The following is a 9102-nucleotide window of genomic DNA, read 5'->3' on the forward strand; positions in this document are numbered from 1 at the left end:
TCAGTGGCACGTGACCATACACTGATGTGAAACCAAGCCAGGAAACAGGGTGAGGCATGGGCAACTTTTCTCCTACTATCAAATCAAGACACTCACAGTAAGCTAACAGATATGCAATGTATTCATTTATACTTTTCTTTTATGGTTTTACCTTTCACTGTACATAGTTTAATACTTGTCTTACTTGAACAAATTATTATACTGAATTTATGATGAAAAACATTATGTTCTAACCAATGGCTGTGTATAAATACGGATGACATGTCAACACTTACACACAGTACACACAGTAGTGTGATAATATCTGCCAAAAACCACAGAAATCATCTCTGGGAAAATTTTATATGGAAAGAGCAAGATTTATGGCCTGTAGTGCAACCAGTCTGCAGGGACCACTCAACTCACAGTGACTTCACTTCTGGGAGCTGTCAGCCTGCCCATCTTTTATACAGTCAATGGTTCCAACTGGATTGCAGAGGCATATGTTTATCAAAATAGATAACAACACAGAGCTGGAGTTTCACCGATATGACCCCTTCCCAGTAAACGTCATCTCTATACTTGGACTTCCCCAAGCTCATGTTGCAACTGTCACGTCTCATGTCCCAAGGCCTAGTGCCATTTCCTGCACACTGTTAAAGCAACGTCCCCGCATACCTCACACTGCTCCATCTCTCCCCACCCCTGAAGTGCCCTGATGAGGGATGATGATTAGGCAGCAGTCATTAAATGTACAAACACCCACCGATTATGCAACAGTGAGTGCAGTCAGACCAAAACAACATTCCATTCAGCAACATGGGAAGGCATGCAGGGTGATAAGGCATGGCGGTGACAGGGTGCCATGTCAAGTGCCTACGTGCCATCCAGCCACTTGTGATACTCTGCCTGTTGGTACTGCCAGGCAGACACACTGTTCGCTGTCATTTCCCCACTTGCTGCCCTTCCCAGTGGGGCGCGCGCGCGCACACACACACACACACACACACACACACACACACACACCAAACAACAAGGCTGTCTGTGTAATTGGCACCTACTTCCTAATTACTTGATGATGCCAGCTCAAAGGTGGATTTGAGCCGTTTAGTCTGTTGACACTGAGGGTATTTTTTGATTCATAGCTTTGAATGGAACTGTATGACACTGTGCTCTGGGACAAATAGTGCTGCATGTTTTATTTTAGGCAAGAGGTGAGGGAATCAGCCAGTCAGTGCTTAGCTATTTAGCTTGCTAGCAAGTGCTGTAGGTGATATACTGTAGTTGGTCATCTCAGAAGATATTCAGACCGACTAGCCACTAGTTAAAGATGCAGTTAAAAGTTTCCATATCAGTACAAAATGAAAACCAACTTGAACTTGAAGTTATATAGTGCTGCCTCCCTGCCAAGTAGCACATGTTTAATAACAAACATTAGCAACCTGGAGTACTCTCATACCCCAAAACTAGTCCAGAGTCAACCCCTGTGACAAGCCCCCTCTGAAACCCCAGTCATCCCCTTAGGCCACAGAATAGGGGATGGAAAAGATGAACTCATCCCTTTGATACTGGTCTGGTCTGTGGTCTCCCTAATGGTCTCCAGGATGTCAACAACAGTCCAATATGTCCCTCTTACTCACACCAATTACCATTTCAACACAGGGCCCAAGCCCAAATAAACAGAGTCCAAACTTGCTATATAATCATCTTATATCTATAAACAGTGAAGCAGTTTAAATTAGGTCACTCCCAGGAGTATGAGGCTTTGCTTGGACAGCCAGTCTGAGATGACAGAATGGAGCCAGATGAACTCACTGCTGGGAGTTTCAAATGAGTATTTTAAAGACAACAGAAATAGCACGGGCATGAATCCCATACAGCCTAAAAGTTTCCTTGCACAAATCAAACTGAAATTTCTTTGACTAGATATTAATCTGATTTAGGAGGTCTGGATCAGTTTAACTGGTAAATAACCCCATACAAAGATGACACTGAGCTAAATGACTCCTCTGCCTAAAGCTAAGGTGGGAAAAAGAAATCACACAATGTGGTCTAAAATACAATTCACACAGGAAAAACCCCATAGCCCACTGCTGAATAAGAGCTGGAAAAAAAAGAAGGAACTTGCCTACGCTTGCTCACTGGCTCACTCTAGTTTGGCTGGACAGTGGACACCCACAAGAATGTTGCTAATATAGGTTATATGTGTGTGTGTGTGTGTGTGCTATGATGTGCTGGTAGGAGCCTGGATAGGCTTCCAATGACGCATTTAATATTGGACCCATAATTCATGAGGCTTCTTAAAATAGGTGTAGATTTTTTTAAGTGTTCTCTAAGTGACAGTAGGAAGAGTAATGAACCTGCTTCTGACATACTATAACAAGTCATAAGGCAGACTGAAAGTCATGATGTACAAAGTAAATGCTGCAATAATAGTAAGGGTCACGAATAGCGATCATAGTGATGGGATCATAAACTGTTCTCAAACTGTTTACAAGTCTCTTATGTCACTGTAGGCTGTGAACTCAAGTACAGCAGGACTAAAAACAACCCACAGATTCACCACACCTCCCGAGTCAGAGGGGGAATGAAAGATGATCACTAATGGAGTGGAAAGCTAATGGCATTGCCACTACTGATTGACACCTCTAAGTTCTGCCCAATCAGGGTTGCAACTAATGATTATTTTCTTTTTTTTTATTCAAGTGATTAATAGTTTAATAATAAAAAAGCCATTAGTGCAAAAATCACCATGAAAAAAACTCTATGAGGCCAAGGTGACATCTTCAATGTACTTGCTTTGTCCAAAAAACAAAAACAAAATGTCAACTTGAAATCAGTTAAAATAAATAAAAAATGTTTTTAAAAAGTCTGGAAACAGAGAACACATTATTCCCCCTGATTATCATATCATCACATTTTCTGGGTAACGATGCACTAGTGTGTTCTACACTATATGCATGACAATGGTAGCATTTCTGTGGCATAAATGTTTCTTCACCTTAAACTACAGGAACTGCTGGCACCCATTTCATACCTTTGAGGTAGTTTCCATTACATTCCTACTTTTTATAGTGCTTTTCATGTTGTTGAGCAACAGCTCACTTACATATTTTACACTTAATGCCACTTTTTAAAGTGTTTTCTGCATGGATCATGTATATCAGTAAGATCAGTTAAAGTTATATTAATATCTTTTGCAACAAATACCCTTGGTTATTAAAATTCAGCAAAGTTGTATTAAAGTAGTTAAAAAAAAGCTGTGAAAAGTATTAAATAAAATTTAAATACACAATGAAGGACTAAATTGTATTAAGATGTTTCCTGAAGGCCAACTTGGGAGCGTGTGAATGTAGGGTGCACGCGCGCACACACACACACACACACACACACACACACACACAATACTGGAGGAGACACATAAAAGGGCTTCCCACCATAATGGAGCTGACTGCTCTTTGCCAGATGCAGCAGCAGATAATATATACACGCCAAAACACACACCTCTATAATAAACACAGGCAAGCATGCCTTGCTCTTTCTTACTCATCGCTGACTTGCATCACAACAAGAGGTGACACATCAAAGGCCTTCCCACCATAATGGAGCTGACTGCTCTTTGCCAGATGCAGCAGCAGATAATATATACACGCCAAAACACACACCTCTATAATAAACACAGGCAAGCATGCCTTGCTCTTTCTTACTCATCGCTGACTTGCATCACAACAACTCCTGATGGTGAATAATAAAGTATATGTTTTTCTCTTTGCCTCACAAAAAGTCTCTGCTCACCCACGTAGACACAGCTCCCCCAAATCCTTCAGACATACTTCCGGTAAATTCTATGTTAAAATAAGCAGCCTCTGTGAAGCTCACAGAGACAACTGAACTGCCAACCCCTTTAATATATGTCTATATATGTATTTTTTCAGTGGCAAATAGATATTTTTTTCCCAAATTACACCAATCTCTATATGAAAATTCTAATTTTGATATTATCTGATTAAGGAATTTGTCCCAAGATGTTCTTCCATTTTCCTTCAGCTCTTTTCAGCCAGCTACTCTTTCGCACCACAGTCCATTTGTGATTTGTAACACACACACACACACACGTAACACAATCATACTGAACAGCTAAATTTAGATTTTCTGACTAGTAGCTATATAGGTCTTAGAAACCATTGTACAAGTACACCACAACTATCTTTAAATTAAAAACAATTAGTGAACAGGTTGAAGGATCACTGTCCTTAAACACTGACTGACTGACCACATAACTGGCAAGCTGGCTACTTGAGCATGGTGATTTATTGTATTTAGAAAACTCCTTATGTCTTATAAGATACTTACACTTATAACTTTGATAGATAAAATATACCACAACTGATGGCTTGGCAGGCCAAAAGGTTGGTGGGTTGATTTTCCCAAGGATGTCTGAATGACTGATGCACTGAGGAAATACTGAGCTCCTCCATGAGGCATGTCTCAAGAACAGTCTATGGCAAACACCCCATGAATGACTCAGTCTTTCTCCAATAGCAACAACACCTTCTGTATTTAACCATGCAAATCGATCGAGGATACATTCTTAGTTCTATATTTAGTTCAGTTTGTTCACAAATTCTCAAGAGACTCTGGGCACAGGGAAATTACACACAAAAACTATCATACTTAATGCCTTGATGAAAGTCACTGACAAAAGCTGATTACGTTTACTTGAGTGATGCTCATTTACTTTATCTGCACAGCCCTTTTCTAGTAATGCTTATGCATACAAATGACAAATTCTGCAAAGTCCATTTATGTACACCCTCTGACTTTAGCAGGGCTGAACATGTCTGTCCCACCACAGCTGGGCAAAATAAGCTGGATATGTTTTACAGTATTCGTAGAAAAAAATGTTTAAAATATTGTAAAAACTAAAATATGAAATACTTACTTTAAGTTGCATTAAATATTTTTGTGTCCACTGTGAAATAGGGAGACAGGACTGTCTTCATGGGCAGAAACTCAACAGCATTTGAGGGTCTTTACACCTCAACAAGGGAGATAGAGATGAGAAATTTTGCCAGGCTGAATTCCCGGCCAAAGAACAACCAAACCTGAAACCTTATTTCTCACTCATAACTCTCAAGCCTGACAGTCCCTTCTCTCCCACACAGTTTTTCCCACATATTACTAACCTCTACTTGAACCCATTCTACTTCCACTCTTACACATGCAGTAGGCCACCTGTCCAGTTTAACTAACGAAATGGAGAAAACACCAAACTATTATGTACATTGACTGCACACAAATACCATCACATGCTGATGGTGCACAGTTTGGTCCCTAAAATTTTGATTGAACACCACCTGCACAGCTGTTACAAAACATACTCAGCATAATTACTCAAACAGAATATTAATATATCTGCGATGGACTGGCGACCTGTCCAGGGTGTACCCTGCCTTCGCCTGATTGCTGGCTGGGATTGGCACATAGAAAATGAATGAATGAATATTAATATATCAAACAAATTGTGATTATTTTCAGTTTTGTCAGTCCTCATGGTGCAGTGAGCTTGTCCATTCAACCTGAACAAATCAAGTGGAGTTTCATGACGGCAAAACATAATTACTCAGCCATTTCAGATGACAAAAGCCACACTTCTGTGTCCCCTTCACTTCTCTGTATTTCAGGCCTTGCTTTCACATGTTGGACTGAATCATTGTGTAATAAACTTTAACTAGCTTCTAGACTGTCTGCATTACGTTTTTAGTATTAGCACGAGTTCCAAAATTTCAAAGCCCCAGATGACTAAAGTCATAACTGATGTTACAGCAGCTTGTATCCCCAGAGGCACTCCAGTAACCTTCACAAAGACACTTATCATAAACCAGCAATGGAATTCATGATTGGAACGATTTTAAATAATAATGTAATGTGTCCATGCAGCTCAGATGAAGTGGCAGTTGACCTACATACACCACTGACTTGTCGGTTACCACCTCTTTCAGTTCAAGAAAAATATGATAAAGGATGATTTTTTTACCAAAACAGGCAGTTGCCTGTTTCATTTCTAGGATGCATTCTGCACAGTCTCCATGGTTACAGTAACATTGCTTAAATCCAGAAATACACAGGCAAGCTCTAGGGGAGATACATCATTTACTGTAATTGAATTTATGTCACAGTGTTTTATTACTATCATGAATTTCAAGTTATGATATCATCAACCACAAAGGACATAGCCACTGTGAGTGAATGCAAGGTCCCTCACAACTAATGTTTTAGCCCTAATATTGCTGTGCTCCTCCAGTTTTGTAAATTCTCACTTCTGACTTATATGGTGTTTAATGTTAAGTCGAGTGGTCTACCTCTGAAAGAAGCCCAAGCACACATTATTTCGCCAAATGCAGCCCACTAACTTACTTGCTGAAACTGTTACATTCTTTTAGCTGATACCATTATCAGTATAATGACTGGGGCAGCTACACTAAAAGCACAATCACCCCTATTTTTCGACCTTGATTTTGGGATGACCAAAAGCTGCTGATTAGCAGACTTGACAATTTTTCATTTTAATAAATTTAACGCAAGTATAGCATTAAAATACAAGTTGGTAAAATTATACACTAAACTCATTAGGCTACCTCTTGCTAGGCTACATTTTAGGGTAGTTAAGCAACGTTAGCTTTTAACTGCTGCATTGATGTTTATGCAGCACACTTGACCCGATTAACTATTATAAATACAACACTTACCACTATCTTGAAGACGTTTATAGATTCTCCTTCTTTTTAAGTCTCTTTTGTTGATAACATCATACTCTGTCCCCTGCGCAACAAGAACTTTAAGTTCTTTCCAAGCTGCTACTGTTTGGGTTGTCTCAGTCAAAGATGGTCGCCGGAAGTGACATCTCTCTATGCTAGCTTTGTATGACGCATTAATAAAATTTTTATGTTTTATTTTCAGGTCAACGTATCAAATAGTACTCTTATTTAACGTTATTTCTGATTTTCTACATATATTGATGTAACTGTTTTATTTATTTATTTATTTCTTTTTATGTTTCTAACATTCTAAGAACAAAAGAGCATTTCCGGTGTCGGCTAATATTACCGAAGAGTCAGCTGGACTTATCTCGTTTTGAAAGACTTTTGGAAAAAAATCTTTATCGTAATATTGTTGGTCCAAATGGATAGACAGCTTTGCAAATATAGAAGTGTTTTCTAAAAACAGTAAGTGTTGTCAAATTACCTATGGATCTTGTATTTAGACTTTATTTCAGAAACAACTAATGCAAACGTAAAAGTTGTGTTAGTTAGCATTAGCGGTACCTATCTTAAATTCCAAAACTCCAGGGCATTTTTTTTCACGGACGATGCGGTTCTCCTTATTCAGCGGTCGCGTTTTAGATTGGGCCGATTCATACACCCGACCGTGCAGCCCCAAAGTGCAGCTACATGTTACACGTGCTGATCTCTTTCTTTTACCAGTGTGTGGAAAGGTCTTGCAAATTATGCACACAGTATTTTATGAATGCTGCTTAGGATATTCGATTGTGCGCTACTGTGGTCAGTAGCCTACCTAATTCGTGCATGTTTAATTGCACTTGTGTGTTTTCCCCTATAGAAAATACCTCATAATTATCTGCCCAAAGGTGTGTAGGTCCCCCTTGTACCACTAAAACAGCTTCCGTTCAGTACATTAGTAAATGTTCCTTATTTGTGACACATTTTATGGCCCCACAGTATAACCTGTTGCAAGTAAGAATATTTCTATATTCAGTTGCAAACTACACCTGCAATTATGATCTTTATCAACATGAGTGTGTGTGTGTGTGTCAGAGTTTATCTGTACCTGTATTATGACACATTACCTGCATGCAATTGTGATGATGTTAGCCAACAGAAAACGTCTAGAGAATGTGTCTCATTATTCAACTTTGGCACAGTTGCCTTGGCAACATGATTGACAGGGAGCACTTGTATCCTGTGATACCATATGAGAAAAAAACTATGAGAAAAATTGCAGTTTACTACATCTCCTGGCTGGTACATGTACTTATGCACACATATATGAATACACCCTGATTAATTTGTTGAGGAAACACTGCTTACCTAGGATAACTAGAGAAAAAAAGTTGATGACTGTCAGCAGACAGGGTGTTTAATATTATTATTATGACGTGTATAACTGTAGCCTTAGCCATAATATGTTCTTATGTTTAAGTCACGACATGTTACTAGAAGTCTGTGAGAATGTTTTTAGCTACACACCACTTAATCAGCAGACACACACACACACACACACATTGATATGCTACATGTTTTGACCACTGTCATGGCCAGCTGCAAAGCTGGCAACAGAGACGTCTCGGTTGACGTTTCTGTGTAGTATGGGGCTAGCCCAACCGAAGGGATATAATGTATAGGCCTGGTGGGCTCAGGGTCTTTTCATCTTACATCTGCCTGCGAGCAGTTTGGAGGTGCAAGATGCCTGAGCGTGTAATGTTAATTTTTACCTGTGTTCATGAAATAAATCAGCACTGTTTTGTAGTTACTTGGACTGCCTCATCTCTCAGAGTCAGTAACCTTTGTTTACAATTACAGAGGTCAGACGTTTCCTGTAGTTCTTGACCAGGTTTGCACACACTGCAGCAGGGATTTTGGCCCACTCCTTCATACAGGTCTTCTCCAGATCTTTCAGGTTTTGGGACTGTTACTGGGCAGCATGGAGTTTCAGCTTCCTCCATAGATTTTCTATTTGGTTCAGGTCTGGAGACTGGCTAAGCCACTCCCCGACCCTGAAATGCTTTTTTCACTCCTTAGTTGCCCTGGCTGTGTGTTTGGGGTCATTGTCATGCTGGAAGACCCAGCCACGACCCATCTTCAATGCTCTTACTGAGGGAAGGAGGTTGTTGCCCAAAATCTTGCGATGCATGGCCCCATCCATCCTCTCCTCAATACGGTGCAGTCATCCTGTCCCCTTTGCAGAAAAGCACCCCCAAAGCATAATGTTTCCACCCCCATGCTTCACGGTTGGGATGGTGTTCTTGGGATTGTACTCATCCTTCTTTTTCTTCCAAACAAGGCGAGTGGAGTTTATACCAAAAAGTTATATTTTGGTCTTGTT

At 39.9% G+C, this 9102-nt stretch overlaps 1 protein-coding gene across 9 annotated transcripts in view; it reads right to left on the minus strand.

Moving 5' to 3' along the window:
• The window catches only part of sgip1a (SH3GL interacting endocytic adaptor 1a), a 71001-nt gene extending 64130 nt beyond the window's left edge, over positions 1 to 6871 (minus strand). For 8 of the 9 annotated variants that reach the window (XM_020602758.1, XM_020602759.1, XM_020602757.1 and 5 more), the window contains exon 1: positions 6729 to 6871. The gene's annotated coding sequence lies outside the window, so the exon portion shown is untranslated. Of the gene's footprint in view, positions 1 to 4921; positions 5019 to 6728 lie in introns of all 9 variants that reach the window. The other variant, XM_020602755.1, reaches the window with a different exon arrangement.
• Between the last annotated feature and the right edge of the window lie 2231 nt (positions 6872 to 9102).

The sequence above is a fragment of the Monopterus albus genome, unplaced genomic scaffold (genome assembly GCF_001952655.1).
Source record: "Monopterus albus unplaced genomic scaffold, M_albus_1.0 scaffold58.1, whole genome shotgun sequence".
Classification (NCBI taxonomy): domain Eukaryota; kingdom Metazoa; phylum Chordata; class Actinopteri; order Synbranchiformes; family Synbranchidae; genus Monopterus; species Monopterus albus.